Genomic DNA, 19,032 nt, shown 5'->3' with positions numbered 1-19,032 from the left:
TATTTTTGCTCTAAGATGATTAATCCTCTGATGAACACGAAGAACCCTAATATGAAAAATCTTTGTGAAATCGTGTATGATCATGATATGATGCAATTGATTGAGGGTTATTATTCAGTGATGGTGCAGAAACAAGATGGTAACTCAGTTTTGCATTTATGATGCATGTATGATAGAGTTTGAAGTTCATGAACACTTACCTCAAAAACGGCCAAGCTGGAGATTGAATTTTGCGAAGGAGGTGTTACAGATGTTGTTGCTTGATCTGGACAGCTTCAATGAACCATATGGAAGGTGTCTGGATGCTTGGAGTGGATTGAAAACACCTGGAGTAGTTGGAGGTACCCGATCTGCAGTTAAGCCTAAGTGTGAATCGAGCTCTATGATTCTGATGTTTCAGGTTGGTGATGAGTGTTTAGATAGCTTATATGTGATATATGTGAGGTGTGGGAAGTGTTAATTTGGACAGAAATGATCTGGAATGAAAATGGGCATGATAAGGCTCTTTATGTGTTCATATGGAGGTTGAAGAGTGAATCTGAGTTTTGGGGTGATTTGGGGTGTGTGAGTGGTTCAAACACATCCCATATGATGTTTATGAGTTGCTAGAACCATCACTTTGGCCATAACTTCAAGGGTTTGGAGGTTGAGTTTTCTACCTCTTTGAAAACTATGAATCTTGCAATTCAAGAAAGAAGAGAGAAAACCTATAATTGTGAGGTTTTGGTGTGATTTTGAATGAGGCAAGGACCTCTATTTATAGGCCAAAGTTTCTGAATACAAAGCTCTTGCAAGTTGATCAAGAATGATGATTTGGCTTAAGAGATAAAAAGGAATCTTTCACATTAAATGCAAATGGTTAAAAGTGACTTAACCATGGTTATTTCTCAAGCTTCTTATCCTCTTCCATTCTGATCTTCTAATCAGAAAATATCTCTCAATTATTGCTCCTATGCATCATTGCTTGGATTATAGGTCATGTAGTCTTGAAACTTAGTGAAAAATGGTGAAAATTCAAGTGAAAAAGATCACTAAATGCATAATTCAAAACCATAGCTACACTCCATATTTTTTCTTGCTCTTGGACATTTTGGAAAGCTCATATTACACACTTCAAAACCCTAGTTGAAAGTTTCTTCAAGATCCTTAAGGAAGTGGGTGAAAAAGATCCATGAACTTTGAAGAAAATGAAGTTTTAAGTGAAATTTTCAAAAGATACCAACTTTGAAGCTCCATATCTCTTAAATGGTTGATCTTATGGAAAAAATTTATATGTGTCAAAGTTGTTTATTGGATCAAAATCTACAACTTTCATGTTGGAAGTTTTTTTCAGTTTGTAGGTGAAATTTTGAGAAATTCCCTTCCAAAGTTTGGAAAAAACCATGAAAAACACTTAGAAATTTTTCTAAGTATGAAAAGTCAAACTTTTGACTTTTTGATTCTTGATTGATTTTCTTGATTTTTCTTGATCAAATGACTTCATATATCATATATTGATGATTCAAAACTTCAAAAGTCATGATTGACCAAAATTCCCCAAAAGTCAATGGTGATCTTGTACAGTTGACTTTTTCAGACGAATCGCGTTTCTGGAGATTTCAAATGAAACAGGCTATCCTCACCATATGAATGGTATGAATGGATCATATTGAAGCATTAGAGGATATTGAGCCATGGTTTAAGTTGTGGCACCATGTCCTGATTAAAAAGTCAATGGTTTAGTGAATTAGGTCAAAAACCCTAATTGTCGACCTGATGAAATTGATGACTGTGGATCTTGAATTGAGATGTAATTTCCATTGGATATTGTCATAGGGATTATTTGAGGATGATTGAAACCTTTGATTGACTTCCTGGGGATTTTTAGGGTTTCCCAAATATGATCCCTGATTTCAGTCCTTGATGGTTCAAAAATCCTAATCTGATAATCTGAGATTTCACTGTTGATCAATCCTTGTGTAGGAGATGTCTTGATCCAATAGATTAGGCCAAAATGATGTACTTGGGGTCTTGAGGTCATGTCCCAAGTCATTAGGTCAAATCCTGAGCACAAGTCAGGAGTATGCTATCTTCAGTCAAAACCCTAATCTGGTTGGTTCAGAGCCTTTGAGCTTGTTGAAATGAATCTCTGAGGACCAAATGTTGATTGTTGATGAAGATGATTCATTTGAGATGAAGGGAGAACAAAACCCTAGTTGATTGTTACTTGTACTGATGAGTGGTTTCTTGATTAAACCCTGCTGAGTCACAAGTAGCAAACACAAGCTATGCAATTTGTTAGAGATGCAAATGATGTATATGCAAATGATATGAGGTGGTATCTTAGGTCAAAAATTGGGGTATGACAACTTGGTATTTAGGTGATCTCTCTGGGAACCTACCCCTAAAATTCGAATCTCATGGATAAAATGAGTTATTCTAAAATCCAAAGAGACAAAAAGTCTCGGCGGCTACGAACGACCCCATGAGACCTTCTAGAACATACCAATGGGAAGGGTAGGCACCCTAAGCCGTTACGTCGAACCTATGAACCTAGGGCTTATGTGCTTACGTGCTTATTATATATGTGCAATTTATATACTGCGAATGCGTTGCATTTTAATTTTTGCAGGTATTCCTATGCGTTCTCTGGCCTGCAGGGACCCTATTTCCAAAAACCATGTCCTTCCCACGAAGGACACCTCCATTTATGCACGTTGATTGGCCTCACGATGGCCATGAGACTTAGTGACTATCATGAACAGTCACCCCGCACTTGCATCTACGCACTCCCTGATCGCGACTTTGCGTGTCTATTAGTCGGGATAACTGCAAGTGCACAGTCGTGTCGTGTAGTTTTAAAAGATATCGAATCCACAGGGACTATAAATCGACCTACCGTTATCTAAAGTTACTATGTAAAGCTAATGCTAATGATATTTGGGTTTTTTTATAAATGGGGAAACTAAAATCTTAAATCTAGGTAAAATATAATAATAAACGGATATCAGTATGTATTTCATCTAACTTAGGTGATCCGAAGTTCCATTGGCCAGATTCTAATTAAATCAAAGATCTTTACTAACTATGTTATTTAAAAGTCCTCCTCTCAAACTCTCGCTCTATTGATTCAGACTACGATCCTAACTCTTAATGTACGCTTTCGCCATCCCACCAGATTTAGAAACGCTTTTTGAAAATAACGTAATTAATAAAATGCTTGTTTTATGAAGTCGTTATCTACTTAAATCCCCTAATCTCAAACTCTCGCTCTGCTGACTCGGAACATGCTAATATCCCTAACGTACGCTTTCGCCATCCCGCTCGGGTGTAAAAACACTTTTTGGAAATAAATAAGTTCTAATTAGTTTTAATACACTTTCGCCATCCTTAAAACTAATGTCCTATGTCTACTATCCAGTTAAAGATCTCAAACTTTCGCTCTATTGATTTTAACCTTTGACCGTCTTAAGCCCTCAAACTTTCCCTCTATTGGTTTTAAGACTTACTAATTAAATTAGACATACAAACCAAAAACAAGTGATATTTAATAAAACATAATTAAGCCAATTTATTTCGGATCCCACGGTTAACTTACTTTACATACCGATATCTAAATAAATTAGCCAGACATATTAATATGGTTAAACATGCATAAATAAATTCGGTTCATAATATTAGGCATATTAATTGGCATATAATTTATCATGCAATAATAATAATAATTAAAGCGGTAAATAGAAACCTGGATAATATAAATCGGAAATAAAACTTGAATCTTGGAGTACTTGAACTTCCACCACAAGTCGGTTGGATTGTTCTTCGATAAATTCTTCGATCAAATAAAAACAAGGAAATAAAATACTATGATCTAACGTAAGGTTAGATCTAGTTAAAAGTTCACAACAATTTCCGGTGTAGAAATTGTTGTGAGAAAAGATAAACAAAATAGAAAACAATTGCTGGAAATAAAATGCTGGAATAAAAATGCAGAAGAAAAACTGTGGCTGGGACAAAGCATGGTCCAACCCCTTTTACGTGAATATCTGGTTCTTTATATAGTGCTCTTTGTGGTAACTGCTTATTCTAGCTGGTCCCTTTTTTTCTCCTAAAATGTAGCACATTAATTGACTCTGCAGAAGTACGTTGCGGCGTGCAATTCTCCAATTTCAAAACAGACTTGAGACGTGCGTCTCAAGTGGACCTAGTGGGAGGAGACGGGCGTCTCCTAAGGAGACGTGGCCCCCTAATATGTAGGAGACGGACGTCTCCATGTTTTGCTTACACTACACCACAATGTATATATATATATATATAAAGTGACGTTGTCACTTATTCTACTTATTCTTCATACATATATATGTATATAAAATATATATATATATATATATATATATATATATATATATATATATATATATATATATATATATAAATGAACCATGGGGCCCACTTCTATATATATATATATATATATATATTATTTTCATTTCTTCATTCTTTGTGGTTTGGGCTTGCATCTTTGCACAATTGGGTCTTCTTTGCACCTCCTTTTCACTTCAGTACCCATTTTTCATCTTTTAGGCACAATTAGTAGTCATTTTAGCTCCATTTCTTCTCCTTTTCACAAATAGTCCTCAAAACGAACATAAAACCTAAAACAATGAAAATACCAGCATAATACCGACATAAAGCAACATAATTAAGATAAAATAGGGAAATAATATATGTAAATCAAGCCAAATATATGATACATTTTCGCGTTATCAAATACCCCCACACTTAAACCATTGCTTGTCCTCAAGCAATCAACCACACAGTAAAAGAAAATGATTAAGCAAGATTCGAAACAAGGGCATGACACGACTCCTAATCATATTTATGTTAGGCAAATGTTACATCGATAGGAAATAGATATCAACACCAAGGATACCGTAACGACACAATGTTCAAAAACTCTCTCCTTATACAAACCAATTCGAATTATGCCATTATAACTCAACCTGTATCTCTCATTTTTCTTTTCACTCTTTTCATTCAAGCGCAATCACATTAAGCCCGTTATCCGTACACGCACATAGTAGGGAAATCGGTTAGCGACTATGATCCTTTTCTTTTCTTTAGCACGGGGTTTTGGTTTTTTAAATGGCGAAGCCCCATCTTTCCCAACTGCGATTGCGGGGGATCGGACCGTAGTCCACCCTACCAAGCCCAGTACCAGTGACCTCTAGGCCAACCAACAGTGGGTGCTAATTATTAAATCCTTATTGGCTTAACAACCGTTGGGCTAAATGACCGTGTGAGGGTCACCTAACTTAGAAGGTTATTTTTCAATCAAAACATTTATTTATTAAAAAAAAAAGGATCATTCACTTATATTCATCGACTCCCTACGTAGTTTGTGCTTAAGATGGTGCTGACTGCTAATATAAACTACTTAAGAGCTACTTTGAAAACTTGAGCCTAAGGTCTCGACATAATGGGCATCCAAATTGATATCACATAATGAGGGGGTTTAGGGTGTAAGGACGGTATCGATGTTGTTGAAACATCTCCTAGTCTTACTAACAATGCCTAAAGTGTGTCAACCTTTATACTTTCAGAGTGTGTATGCCATGCGTCAAAATTCAAATTTTTGTTGGAGGTTAAAATTTTCAAAATTTGGGGAAATTCGATAACAACAGAAAATCATATATAAAGACTCGACAACATAACTAGAAAACAGTAAAACAATAAATGAAAGCGGTAAAGCTTCTCCCCCACATTTAAACCAAACATTGTCCTCAATGTTTCGATCCAAGGTGGAGAAGAAAAGACAGAACCTATATGGATGCTATCGGCAGGCTATCACGATCAAATCCACTCCGCGTCCGGAGGAAATACCTTCTCCTATCATGCTCATCAACTGTGTCACCACCAGCAGCAACACTCGTAGGAATGTGCGTGGAGACCCGCTCATCTTTGAGATGATCATCTATAGGTTTTTCGCCTAGATATGGTCGAGATGTGACAGGCGATCCATATCTTTATTATCTGCAAGTTCAAACGATAAAAGGAAAACATTAAACTAAAAACTCGTGGGTTGCCTCCCACGCAGTGCTTTGTTTAACGTCGATAGCTCGACAGCTTAAGAGTGCAAGCACTCAAGGTGGTTCTCTCGAGAATGACTCCTCGGTTGAACTTTTAGCAAATGTCGTTTTACATGGCCACTTATCAAGCCATCTCACATATCCCTCACCTTTTCTTTTCTTTCTTCTGTGGGGTGGTTCATTCTTTTGAAATCGTGGTGGCGGTTCTGGATCGATCCTGAGTATCAGCTTTTCAAGTTCGGGATTAGTGATATTATCCACCACCTCAAAGATTAACCTTACCCTCTTATCACTAACGATATTCTTAGTTTCATGGTCGTTTAAATTTCTCTTTTTATGCAAGACTTCAAATAAAGGTGCATTAGTGTGGATATTTTCTGATACCTTCACATACATTATGGATTTGGAGTCTACCTTAGCTTTCATAAAATTTTGCGGGAAAGAAATCGGTGGGGTATAGGGAAAAGGAATAATAATAGGTGCTTCCCTCTCTACCTCTTCTACAACCTCACTTTCAGATGGTGTTGGTGGATTTTTCTCAATCTCCACTCTTTTCTCACTAGAGCTCTCCTCAACCACATTATCACTCTCCTTAATCTCATAATCACTATCCTCAATCTCATTAGGGTTTAGCGTACGTCGATTGGCCTCTCGATGGCCATGAGATCTAATGACTGTCTTGAACGGTCACCCTGTGCTTACATCTACGTATCCCCTAGCCTGTAGGGTTTCTATTTCTAAAATCGCATCCTTCGCACGAAGGACGTCTTCGTTAGCATACGTCAATTGGCCTCTCGATGGCCATGAGATCCAGTGACTGTCTTGAACGGTCACCCCGTGCTTTCATCTACGTATTCCCTAGCCTGTAGGGATTCTATTTCTAAAATCGTATCCTTCCCACGAAGGACATTTTCGTTTACGCACGTCAATTGGCCTCTCGATGGCCATGCGATTCATTGACTGTCTTGAACGGTCACCCCGTGCTTATTCCTGCGCACCCTCTAACTGATTTGGATTTCCATCTATACACCCTTCATCCCTAGCCTGTAGGGATTTCTTTTCATCCGATATCGTCCTTAGATAGGTTGTGTTCCACATGGAGAACCTTCCCACGAGGGATAACTTCGCAAGTACACGTCGAACGGCCTCTCGATGGCCATGAGACTTGGTGACTGTCTTGAACGGTCTCCAGCCGCTACTTTCTGCATACTCCCCGATTTAAGGGATTTTCATTGGTGTGTCATAACATCTACCTTGCAAGGATTTCACTAGGGTCTAATGTCTCCTCTAAGGCTATCCCTAGGATTATATGTCACACGTCTGCATTGCATACACGGAGTTATAATACAAGGAGTCTCTCGCACACGCATGCATTTGCATTTTCATACATTTACATTTGCATTTCTATCTTCGCCCGCATCCACACCTTCCATGCTAGCCAATTTCCCGAGACTCATGAAGAAGATCATAAACTATGGAGAAAGGAGGATAAATTATTGGGAATGAGTTTAGCTTTCAAAAGAAATAAGGGGATGCCTTTCGCCGTGCCAGCTACATGCCCATGCCCTTTCATAATAGGATTGTACGTACAAAAAAGGTTATCGTCAAGCAAGGATTAGTTCAACAAAAGAGTTCCCTCATAGATACACTCAAGGGGTATCTAGTCATTAAGGGGTCCATCTTAGAACATATCAAACTTACAAGGACGCTCTGCGATAACCTGGGGCGATGACTAGTCCAATTGGGGCAATATCCTGAACAAAGATGCATAATTACGATGGAGGGAAGGCGCATAGGTTAACTCCCCCATCAAGGGGCAAAAGGGTCATAGATTTCCTTTATCAATCTACAAACCCTAGAGGTTACAAACGGTGTGATACTATCCTTAGAAAAAGCAAAATAGGTTCAGTCAAAGGAAACTCATGAAGTTCCGATACGACGAAAACCCACCGCTAACAATTTATTCCCGATAGGTTTGACGTGCCTAAGGAGAATTTGAGGTTACCCTTCACTTCTACGAGTCCATGAACTAAGGAGTGAAACAAGGTCAACGGATTTACAAAGGAGATTTTCCCTAGGATCAATAGGATTTATCATGTCAAAATTTCAACCCTTACTTACGATCGCTAAGTGTTACTCAGGATAAAAGTGGTACCTTCGGATTAGCAATTCTAATGGGATGACCATGCAGGTTTTGGAATCAATTCATTCGCTTCATTCGCTCACTACTACGACTTTCCACTCGCGCACTTCTATTCTATTTTCAATTTAGGATTATTAACAAACTTAAGGGAGAATGACGAATACAAATAACTGAATCTCGCTAAACATATGCTTTCAAGGTAAGACCGAACCGATGATGTACAGACATTGTTTCAATTCCTAAACAATGGAGATATAAGGATGTTAATCCCTCGTTACCCCCTCTAGCCAGGAGTTGGAGCTTGTTTCTACTTTTCAAATAAACCTTGATTTTAACCAAGGGCAGGGTAGATCTCAATTAATTCAATGATGTATTTTGGCTGCCAAGAGAATCAATCAATGAAGCAAAGGTTTAAGCAAAGGATCAAGCAAAGCAAAAGTTCAAGCACATCTTCTTCCTCGCATTCATCCAAGAATGAGGGAGCAATGGGGATGACGTTCACAACAATTTTCTTCCTCATTACATCATCCAAGATCGAGGAAGTATCAAAGTCGTAGCTTACAAATCAAAATCAACATGGCAGTCACAATATTCAATATCCAAGGATCAAATCTCAGAAGGAGCTTTCAAAGGAAAAACGCCCGCTAAGTCAAAAGGAAAATTTCCATAAAAGAAAACAAAATGACTTAGGCAAAAATAAGGGATAAAAACAAAGGCGAAATACAAAGGATAATCTTGTGACTGCTAAACCATCGAAGCTTTACAACTGCTTAGATCTCTACTAAGGCTTCCGCTCAACATCAAAACTGAAACGATTCTCTTTACAAACAAAGCACATTCGTTGGATTAGGCGAATTTTTAGGATTTGGAGAACATCAAGGAGAAAGGGGTGGGATAAATAAAATTTTGAGCCTTATGTCCATTGTTTCTTAAAACATGAACCAGGCCAAGTTACAACATTCAAAAGTCCTAATTGAGGCAAGGTTAACTACGAAAGCATATTAAGCAGGATTTTGTTATACTGACTCCTAGGTTTGTTAAAACTATTTCTAACCACTGCGCTTCTTCAAGCATTCATTTCTAACTATCCAGTCCTAATTCATAACGGATTTCGATTTCAAAACTTGCATACGCATCGCATTGGAGTTACTTTTCAAAGGGTACAACGCTATCTACGAGTATACACTTAGCATCAAGGAGATCTCGAAATTGTTTAATCAAAGGCAATCATTTCTAATAAAGACTCTGGAATGGGGGGAACCACATCCAGGGGGTTCTCCTAAACAGGGGCAAAATTTTAAGGGTTACAGGGGCATACAATCAAAAATCCTATTTACTAGGGGCATTCTTCCTAAGATTCAATCGACTTAGGGGCACATCTCGAAGCAATAACAAACAGGGGCATGTCAAACATGTGAAGAATTCAAATTCACAAGGATAGAACACTATGGATAGTCCTCCATATCCTGGAGATCAATGACATACCCTTCAATCTAAACGTCGAAGCATACGACAAGATTATTTCTCAGGGCACTTCCTTCTTGGCGTGGAGATCATAGGCACCTTATTCCACTAAACATTGGGGCATTGGATATCAAATCCATAAGGTAAACAACTCAAAGGCTAAAGGTGTGGAGAACCTTGAAAGGCTAAAGGTGTGGAGAACCTCGAAAGACTAACGGTGTGGAGAACCTCAAAAGGTTAAAGGTGTGGAGAACCTTAAAAGGTTAAAGGAGTGTAGTATTTCAAAAAAAAGCCAAACTGGGGCAAGACGCATAACAAAAGGAAAAGGCGTTCTCACACTTTACAACATCGAACGAATCTTTCCCCTGACTACGATCTTCAAAGTTCCAAAAATAGGTATTGGGAAGTCGCGCTAGCATCACACCCCAACTTATCAAACAAACCTACAACTCCAGCAAGCTATATACGCTTTGGTCATCAACAACCTATCATTGGAGAATCATGCAAATACATATAAGTCATGCATTACATACACTAGTTGATACATTACACCATACCTTTTTAGGTAGTCTTCTTTAAGACAAAACTCACGATCCTTTCTTGGAGCCTCCTCGAGCAGTCTTATTCAAGAGAAATTGTCATCCTTGCAAGGAACCTCTTCAGGTAGTCTTATTTAAGACATTATTTTCCGAGAACCTTTTTAGGCAGTCTTCTTTAAGACATTATTTTTCTAAGAACCTTTCTAGGTAGTCTTTTTAGACATCTTTCAGTCTTTCCAGGTGGTCTCCTTTAAGACAAATTGCTATCCTTTCTAAAAACCTTTTCAGGTAGTCTTCTTTAAGACAAATGTTCATATCCATTCCGGAAACCTTTTCAGGTAGTCTTATAGAAGACATTATTTCATTCCACTTGTTACATCAATCAACATATGCATGAGCATAAGCATTATCACATACATCAAAACATCCAATTCAAAACTTTGGTGCTAAGCTACATTGCCCGCCCGATTTCCGGTAACCTTACCGATGCCAGTAACCTTACTGAGATATTCTTCCCAATCGCCTGATTGATGTTTTCCGGTAACCTTACCGATGCCAGCAACCTTTCTGAGATATTCTTCCCAATCGCCTGACTGATGTTTTCCAGTAACCTTACCGATGCCAGTAACCTTACTGAGATATTCTTCCCAATCGCCTGATTGATGCTTTCCGGTAACCTTACCGGTGCTAGTAACCTTACTGATGATAGCAACCTTACGGAGATATCCACCCGATCACCTGATTGATGTATCCCGGTAACCTTACCGATGATAGCAACCTTGATGTTCATTTCACTCATAAACAAACTACGCATATGCATAAGCATAAGCATTATCCACATTACCAAGCCAGCATAAGCATAGCCATGGTGTAGGGGCAAACATGGATTAAACAGGTTCAATGGGTTTAAGGAGATCTTGGGATTACATCAGCATACATACATACGCATTAGCATATGCATATCATCTATTGCATTCACATACCACAAAAGCCCAGTTTCCAACCCTCGTGTTGTGATAGGTGTGTTTTCTGACCCACGTGTCGTGAGTTTCCAACCCTCGTGTTGCGATAGGTGTGTTTTCCAACCCTCGAGTCGTGAGTTTCTAAACATATCGTTTCCTTTCCGACCCGCGAGTCGTGAATATTTGACATGCTATTTTCTCCGACCCTCGAGTCGTGAGTCTCCAAACAAGCGATCCTTTTGGGATTATTCAAACTACGATAGTGAGTAGGTATGGCTAACTGTGACGACTTACTAGAACGATAGTAAGTGGGTCATACCATCTACGATAAACTCACTCCAGCTATGATAGAAAGCAGGTATGGCTAACCGCGAAGACTTACTAGAACGATAGTAAGTGGGTCATACCATCTACGATAAGCTTACTCCAACTACGATAGTAAGTAGGTGTGACTAACTGCGACGACTTACCAGAGCTATGGTAAGTGGGCCACACCGTCTACGATAAACTTACTGAAACTACAATAGTAAGCAGGTATGGCTAACTGCGACGAATTATTAGAACTATAGTAAGTGGGTCATACCATCTTCGATAAGCTTACTCAAACTACGATAGTGAGTGGGTATACCAACCGCGACGACTTACTAGAACTATAGTAAGTGGGTTACCTACAAACTGCAAGAGTTTGCTAGCGCTATAGCAAGTGAATCTTTTCCATGCAGGTAAGTTTGCTAAAACTATAGCAATTGATTCATCCTATGCAGGTACGCTTGTCAGAACCATGGCAGGTAATTCTTTTGGTGCAGGTAAGTTTGCTAGAACTATAGCAAATAATTCCTAATGGTGCAGGTGAATTTGTCCGAGCCAGGGAAAATGATCCAAATGGTGCAGGTGAAATTTTTCCGAACCAGGGCAAATGATCCAAATGGTGCAGGTGAAATTTGTCCGAACCAGGGCAAATGATCCAAATGGTGTAGGTGAAATTTGTCCGAACCAGGGCAAATGATCCAAATGGTGTAGGTGAAATTTGTCCAAACCAGGGCAAATGATCCAAATGGTGTAGGTGAAATTTGTCCGAACCAGGGCAAATGATCCAAATGGTGCAGGTGAAATTTGTCCGAACCAGGGCAAATGATCCAAATGGTGCAGGTGAAATTTGTCCGAACCAGGGCAAATGATCCAAATGGTGCAGGTGAACTTGCTAGAGCTATAGCAAGTGATCCTTTTGGGGTTCACAAACTACGGAAACTTACTAGAACTATAGTAAGTGGGGTTCACAAATTACGGAAACTTACTAGAACTATAGTAAGTGGGGTTCACAAACTACGGAAACTTACTAGAATTATAGTAAGTGGGATTCACAAACTACGAAAGCTTGCTAGCGCTATAGCAAGTGATCCTTTTGGGTTTATCACGTTAGTCCCTCGGCAGTGATCTTCTCCAAAAATCATCAATAACACACAAAGGTTTTGTTTTCTTTTTTCAAAGTTACTAACATATTTCAACTAACATAACTAACAGTCATGCATCATTCAACTGCATACCTTATTTATACATAAGGCATATACATACATCGCTCTCATTTATTTTGAGAAGCTCACTGCATCATACATCGCATGCATCATAACATTGCATAAAATTCAGGTTGCCTTTTTAGGCCGTACTACCATCAAAGCGAGTGGTTCCTTTCGAAAGCATCTGCTTCACATTCTAAAAAGGAGGGGTATTTACCTTGGGTGGCATCTGTAAGCCCATCTCCCACAGAAATTCTTCCCAACAAGTGCAAATTTTAAGGCATTCTCAGTGTTCAATCATCTTCTACCTTTAGATCACGATAGGCAGACGTGCCTATCCGACTCTTCAGGTTTAAGAAGTTTGAACAGGGGCAACTGTCATACCCCAAAATTTACCCGATATACTTTACATCTGTCAATTTATTAAGGGCGTTAAAAATTAGGAGCCATAGGGTTTAGTATACCTATTATTAAACTCGATCTCTTATAAAATGCCCTTATAAATTGATTAAAACGAAATGGAGGTATGAATAGCAAATACTTAAGATCTAATTCGATGTTGGGCCATTTGTTTTTTTTTATTCTCCTCATTTGTTTATTTTATCATTTTTCCATTTCATCAAATAATATTATTGTTACTAACTAAGGATTAATTACCTATTATCAATTATTATTAATATTTTGATATTATGGTCATTAAGTTAAATAATTAGGATTATTAGTTTTATTAGGGTCAATAGAATTAATTATAAGGATTAACTATAGTACGTTTTAAAGTTGTTGCTAAAAGTCGGTATACTTTGAAAAAACGCAGGTTGAAGATGATATAATGCTGGGCACGAAATTGGTTTCATTTGAATTTCCACGACAATACTTTTTATATATTCATTCTGTTTCGTGTCAATATCACTAACGTGGTCCAGTTTAGATGGCAAGGGTATATGTTCATGACTTATACGCCGCGAGTTCGATTCTGGCCGTGGGCGTGTTTTGCTTGTTTTTTTCTCTGTTTTCTTTGATAAAACTTGTAGATCCAGAGTATGGTGAGCGCGCATCCTTACCATGGACCGTCATGTCCTCACCATTGGATCTCCACGAAGACGGATCTGAAGATCTGTTGTTGCTCCCCCATTGTAGACTTTCAAAGACCAAGCAATACTGGATTGCAACGCCTCCACAGGATCCAGTATACGCCATCAATAAATCCCTACGATGCACCTTCGGTTATGAGCCACCAGATCAATTGCAAAGCCATATCAAAGGGATCAAAATGCACCTCTACCATACACCTTCCCAAGCGCGCTGTATAGGATCACTGCCAGGTTTTATATATTATTTTTGTATTATTATTTAATTATTAGGATTAGATTTGGTTAATTGTATTTAGGTTTAATTAATTAAATTTAAGTTTAGTTAATTTACTTAGGATTAGAAATTAAATTAGTATTAGGTTAGTAATTAGGGTTTAGAATTAGATTTCCCGATTTTTTCGATTATATCGATTTAATTTATTTAATTAACTTTAATTAATATTAAATCACAAAAACCCTATAAAGGTGTAAGTATTAGGGTTTGCCCGATCCCATTGCCATTTGGCAGAACATTAACCCTTAATTAATTCTCTTCTCGACCCGACTAAATCTATTAGTCGTATTAGACAAGAGATAAAAATATTACAAATCTAAAATACATTCAATTTGCTGCCCGCGACGATCGAATCTATCGATTAGAGTAACCAGTAATGCCCCCATTAATCCGTTAACTATAATGATCAAATCTATTGATCATCGCAACTAACGGTGACATATTAAATCAGGGTTGTACGCCCAAAACATTCAAAACACACTAAACCACGACACTACGAATTTTCATCTCTTCAACACTGCAATGTTCAAAACTACGATAAGGTAATTCAAAATACCTTCGAACTTCGCATTTCAAAAATCTACGATAGGCTATTCAAAAAGCCTTCAAACACCTCCATAATCAATTCTAAGGCGTACAACCCTGTGCACGAACTACGTTGACTCTGATTCTCCATAAGGAGATACGTAGGCACTTGGTAACATGGCGAGTCTCCCCCCTCACAATTTCAATTCACTTTCAAATCTCAATTTTCGCCCTATTCATTACCTTAGCTATTAAACCTCTAAATTTTGGCCGTAAAACCTTTACCTTAGAACAAACCTTAGGAAAGGGTTGAGGGTGCCTAACACCTTCCCTCAACCTGATTATAATAACTTACCCTGAATCTCTTAACTGCGTAGGGTTTCCTATTCGCCCTTCAGAATAGGTGGCGACTCTACAAGTCTATTTTTTAGGGCAGGTTGCTACAGAAGAATCATCCCAACTTCGCTTGGAAAGATCAACAATAAAATCCTCAGAAAGCAGAGTGGGAAGTAGCTATTGAGAGATTGGCTGGACAATGCTCTCAGTTTCAAGAAGAGACCATAAACAACCACAGGAACACCACATCTTCAATCAAAAATCTGGAAGTTCAAGTGGGTCAAATAGCACAGCATCTCACTCTGTAAGCACAAGGTACCTTTCCGAGCGCAACCGTGAAAAATCCGAAAGTCCAAGAGAAGATTAATGATGTTACTACAAGAAGTAAGAAAGTGGCAGAATCGGAAAAAGAAAAAGAGGAAATAGATGACCCCATGGTAATAGAGGTGGATTTGGAAATAAGAGAAAATCCAAAAGAGCCAGAGGTTGTGGTACCGCCGGGTAAACCATTTGAAGAAAAAAATAAGGAAGTTGTTGAACCGGTGATCAAACTGCCTTTTCCTTCCAGAGTGACAAAGAAGAATTCAAAAGAGAAAGACTTCGAGAAGTTCACTGCCTTGTTTAAAAAGTTAGAGGTAAATCTACCCTTCTTCGAAGCACTTGAGCACATGCCCTTGTATAGGAAATTTATGAAGGAGGTGATGGCGAGAAAGAGATCACTGGGAGGGGAATCAAAAATTTCAACTGAGAAGTGTGGTATAGTCTCGTCAGCAAGAAAAATACCAATAAAGAGGAAAGACCCTGGGGCGGTGGCGATACCATGCACTATCAAGAATATAACATTTAAAAAGGTACTCCTCGATTCTGGTTCTAGTGTGAGTTTAATGCCTCTGTCCATTTTCAAAAAGCTTGAATTGGAAAAGATTAGTGAAAGTAAGACACAATTAAGGTTCGCCGATCACACCATTAAGAAATCCTATGGGGTAGCTGAAGATGTACTAGTGGAAGTTGATAAGTTTGTATTCCCTGTTGACTTCCACATCATGGACATTCCGGAAGACGAAGAAACTCCTATCCTTCTTGGGAGACCATTTTTGTCGACAGGTCGCTGCAACTTCGACATTGAAAAAGGGACACTAACGCTGAAATCATTTGATGAAGAAGTAACCTTGAAGATGTTAGGAGTTAAGAAACATAGGGCGGTTGTAAATGATCAAACTTCTGGTGGTATGACAGAAAGTGAGGAAAAAGACAAAAAGCCTAAACAGCTCCAAGAAAAAGTGTCAAGCATAGCCTCTCGGGTGGAACCAACTCCTATAGCCACCAAATGTTCTAATAAAAAGAACGGTGAAAAGATGAATGACGAAAGTGAATTGAAGAGAAAAGATGTCCATACTTTTCATCATCATGAGTTTTTGGTTTCGGAGGTGAAAAGCAACCAGGTGTGGAAGAGAAAATACCCTCCATAATAAAGGGTAATGGACCGTCGAGTCATGCGACGTTAAACGAAGCGCTTTGTGGGAGGCAACTCACACTTTTAATAATTAATGTGTGTCATACCCCAAAATTTGCCCTCATATATTTGCAAATGTTATTTTATTTTGAATAATTGACATAGCACAGTTGGTAAGGATTTGAGGTTAAAAGGCTCAAGAGCGAGAGGTCCCGGGCTCGAATCCCACTTCTAACATTTTCCCTTTTACTTGCTTTTTAATTTTAGTTCTAACTTTATTTCCATTTATTCAAAAATCACAAAAATTGCATTTTTTCATCATTTTAATTTTAATTTTTGAACTAATTAAATAGGCATTTTTTAAAGTAGTCAATTTTTACTTTTATGTATTTTTTAGTCAAAAATTACCAAAAATCATAAAATATTAAAAAAAATCAAAAAAAGTATTTTTTTTCAGCATTTAATTATTATTTTCGTATTTGTTTATTAGTCATTTTTAAAATATTATTTTTTTATTAAAATCTTTATTTTCTGTAATTTTAGTCCAAAAATCATTAAAAAAAAAAGATTTGCAAAGATTTTGTTCATATTTTTTAATATTGCATAATTGTATAGTTTAGGAAAGAATCAACATAATTAGTTAAATATTTCAGAAATCAAAATCAAATTATTATTATTATTATTATTATTATTATTATTATTATTATTATTATATTATTGTTATTATTACTATTATTATTCTTATTCTTATCTTATTTTTATTTTTGCAGGTACTTCCTTTCGCTAAAAGTAGCGGTGCAAGAATATGGATTTACCATTGTTAGGGCATAAAGCTTTTGCCTCTTCGAAAATTCCATTGGCATTCCATGGACCTCCAGCCACACCATATCAGATCAAATCCTGGTTTTTCTTTAATTCATTTTTTTAATTATTGATTTATTGTTTTACTATTTAAATTTTCATTAAAACCTTAATCTTTTTTTCTCAAACCGTAAAATTCAAGTTATTTTCATAAACCACTCTAAAATCTTTTTTTATAAAATTAATTTGTTTTTTTAATTTAAATTAATAATTTAGAGTAATATTTATTTTTAGGTTTAAATAATTAATTTTTTTAAATTTAGGTTAATTCAACAATAACATTTTTAAACTTAGGTTAATTTAATCAAATTAAGATTTTTATGCTAATTAATTTGAATTTAGATTAAACAATTTAGATTAATTAGGTTCATTTAATCAATTGACTTTCCCTTGCCATGTTACTTTAGTGCAGTTAGGCTTAGTAATTACTGGTAAGTATTGTTCATTAACCTAGGCTTAGGTTTTTAGCCTGCAGATTTATTTTACCCACTAGGTTTTTTTAACCTCCAAAGGTTTAGGTTTACCCTTTTAATCAAACATTGAATTTCTTCAAACGCGCATTCTCTTCTCACCTCATATTCTATGATTGTCGTATGTTTGTGCTAATTCCCAGCCTTGGGGGTAAAACTTGTTTATTTATTTAATTTTTGCCTTTATTTAAATTTCTGCCTTTATTTAATTTTTTGCATTTAACTTTAATTATCTATTTTTGAGTTTCGCTTTTACTATTTATTTTAAATTCTAGAAAATGTGTATAGGCTTGCAAGGGTTTATTGTAATAGTTTAGTTTTATTTTTCTGCCTTTCTTTTCCGCCTTTATTTTTCTGCCTACAGGTGTTTATTGTAATAGCGTAGGAACTTTTAATTCTGCCTTTATTTTAAACTGCGTGGTTAGTAATCCTAGGGAGTGCAAGATAATTAATCGAATGTAGCTAACATTATTTACAAGATAAGTATCCGAATTTAACCACGTGATTGTGCCACACACACACCTTTAGGGTAACCCTCTCTTGTTGCCTTGCTGCTTTATTTGTGAAAAATAGTCAAGTCCCTCGATTCCGAGGATACCTAAAGCAAAAGTTGCCTTAAAGTTATTGAAATCATCATATGAGATCTAGTCCCTCGATGCTGCCTCGAAAAAACACGATGATTGTCCCAATTGCTAAGGTATCCTCGCATGATGCCTAAAAAGATTAATGACTATTATATTCTTCCCTTAGACTACCTGCCCTCTTTATGGCAGGGTCAGTCTTATGGCGAACGATAATTTCGATGAACCTTTACAATTAATAAAAGGACTTCCTACCCTCCTATGGTGTGGATAGCCCTGAAAAGCTAAAAGAATATTTTTATAATTTAAGGGTAGTTGCTATTAATTGCTTGCTCTTTTTCAATTCAAATTCAAAAATTCAAAATCTTTTCCCACTTCTTTTCAAAAAATCTTTTCAAAAGACTACGCTTATTTACAAGCTAAAGTTCTTCTTCAGAAGGCCAATCATTCCGGTTATCTGAGTTTCCCTCGACAATGCCGGAGATGTTCTCAAATGCTCTTAGATCGGGGGTTGAGGTGGCATATCATAAGGAGTAGCCAGTTTATCTTTTCTTATTCACATTACAAACATTTTTTGAAAACAAGTGAGCCAAGCAATTAAGAGCCCATGGAAAACCACGGATGCAAAGGGTGCCTTACACCCTCCCTTTGTATAACCTACCCCCCGAACTCAAAATTTTTTTAAAAGGTCTTTTTTTGTTCTTTTAGCCTTTCTTTAAATTGGATAAAATAAAAGTCGGTGGCGACTCTT

This window comes from Vicia villosa, linkage group LG6, assembly GCF_029867415.1.
Source record: "Vicia villosa cultivar HV-30 ecotype Madison, WI linkage group LG6, Vvil1.0, whole genome shotgun sequence".
Lineage (NCBI taxonomy): Eukaryota > Viridiplantae > Streptophyta > Magnoliopsida > Fabales > Fabaceae > Vicia > Vicia villosa.
Note: the sequence above shows the minus strand (reverse complement) of the source record.